We start from the raw sequence: 2,499 nt of genomic DNA on the forward strand, positions 1-2,499 counted from the left end.
TATAATTTTCATAATGTCTCATATTTTTTTAATCAAAACCCTAATTCTATGTTTTTTAATGGCTCTTATTTTTTAATCAAAGCCCGAATCCTATCATTCTTTTAGGAATACCTCCTATTTTTGAATCAAAACCCTAGTCTTAAGTTTTGTTTTGGAAATGTTTGCTAGTTTTAATCAAAACAATAATCAAAACCCAAGTCTTATGTTTTGTCTCACATTTTTTCACCAAAACCGGAATCCTAAATTTTTTTTTTGGAATGCAACCTATTTTTCAAGTCAAAACTCTAATCCTGTTTTTTCTTTTTGGGTGTGGGTCCTTATTTTCAATCAAGATCCTAATCCTATGTTTAATTTTTAGAATGTCTGTGATTTTTTAATCAAAACCCTAAAAGCATGTTTTGTTTTGGTAATGTCCCTTATTTTTCTGTTTTTAAGCAAAAACCTAAATAGTGTTTTTTTGTGATAGTAATGTCTCCTATTTTTCAATCAAAACACTAATCTTATGTTTTTTTTTAAATATCTAATATTTTTCAATCAAAACCATAATCGTATGTTTTCTTTTAGGAATGTCTACAATTTTTTAATAAAAATCCAAATCCTATGTTTTCTTTTTCTAAAGTTAATATTTTTGAATTAAAACACTAATCCTTTATTTTCTTTTTGAAATGTCTCATATTTTTCAATCAAAACACAAATCCTATGTTTTTCTGTTCGGAATGTCTAATATTTTTTAATCAAAACTCCAAGCCAAAGTTTTCTTTTGGGAATGTCTGCTATTTCTGAATATTTTTTAGTCAAAACACTAATCTTAAGTTTTTCTTTTGTAATACTTCCTATTTTTTTAATCAAACCCTAATCCTGTGTTTTCTTTTGGAAATTTCTACTATTAATTAATCAAACCAATAATCCTGTGCTTTCTTTTCGCTAATGTCTCACATTTTTCACTCAAAACCCTAGTCCTATGTTTTCTTTTCAGAATGACTCCTATTTTTGAATCAAGACCAGAATCCTATGGTTTTTTTTGAGAATGTTTGCTTTTTTTGAATCAAAACCATAAACCTATGTTTTCGTTTGGAAATGTCCCTTAGTTTTCGGTTTTCAATCAAAACCCTAACCCTATGTTTTCTTATAGTAATGTCCCCTACTTTTTAATCAAAACTCTAATCGTATGCTTTCTTTTTGGATTGTCTCCAATTTTTGAAAAACAAATCCTAATCCTATGTTTCTTTTTCGAATGTCTGCAATTTTTGAATTAAAACCCTAATCCTATATTTTCTTTACTAAATATCTCATATTTTTAAATCAAAACACACATCCTATGATTTCTTTTGGAATTTCTGCTATGTTTTAATCAAAGACCTAATCCTATGCTTTCTTATAGTAATGTCTCATATTTTCATTCAAAAACCTAATCCTATGGCTTATTATAGTAATGTCTCCTTTTTTATCAATCAAAAATCTAATTCTATTTTTTCATATAGGATTGTCTATTATTTTTAAATCAAAAACCTAATCTTTTCTTTTTCTTTTCAAAATGCCTGCTATTTTTGAATGATAATCCTAATCCTATGTTTTCTTTTTGGAATGTTTCCTATTTTTCAATTTGAATCAAAACTCTAGTCATTTGTTTTCCTTTCAGAATGTCTCATTTTTTTAATCAAAATCCTAATCCTATCTTTTATTTTGGGAATCTTTGTGTATGTTTTCTTTTCGTAAAGCTTGCTATTTTTGAGTAAAAATCCTAATCCTATATTTCTTTTTGGAATGCCTCAATCAAACCCATAATCTTATATTTTCTTTTGGGAACGTCTGCTATTTTTTTATCAACACAATAATCGTATATTTTTTTTATTTAATGTTTCAAATTTTTTAATCAAAACACTAATCCTATGTTTGTTTAGGAACTCCTCCTAATTTTTAATCAAAACCATAATCTTATGTTTTCTTTTGGGAATGTTTGCTATTTTTGAATCAAAACAATAATCATTTGTTTTCTTTTGAGAATGTCTCATTTTTTTAATCAAACCCCTAATCCTATCTTTTGTTTTAGGAATCTCTAATTATTTTTTATCCAAACCCTAATATATTTTTTTTCCTTTTTAGAATGTCTACTATTTTTAATCAAAATTCTAATCCTTTGTTTTCTTTTCGGAATGGCTCATATTTTTGCACGAAAAGCCCAATCTTATGTTTTCTTTTGTGAATGTCTGCTAATTTTGAATTAAAACAGTAGTCGTATATTTTGTTTTCATAATGCCTCATATTTTTTAATCAAAACCATAATCCCAAGTTTTTTTAATGGCCCCTATTTTTTAATCAAAAGCCGAATCCTATGTTTTTTTTTGGGAATACCTCATATTTTTGAATTTAGAACGTAGGCTTATGTTTTGTTTAGGAAATGTCTGCTAAGTTTAATGAAAACAATAATCATATGTTTTCTTTTAGTAGTATCTCACATTTTTTCATCAAAACTAGAATCCTAAATTTTTTTTTTTTGAA

The sequence above is a fragment of the Dioscorea cayenensis genome, chromosome 20 (assembly GCF_009730915.1).
Source record: "Dioscorea cayenensis subsp. rotundata cultivar TDr96_F1 chromosome 20, TDr96_F1_v2_PseudoChromosome.rev07_lg8_w22 25.fasta, whole genome shotgun sequence".
Lineage (NCBI taxonomy): Eukaryota > Viridiplantae > Streptophyta > Magnoliopsida > Dioscoreales > Dioscoreaceae > Dioscorea > Dioscorea cayenensis.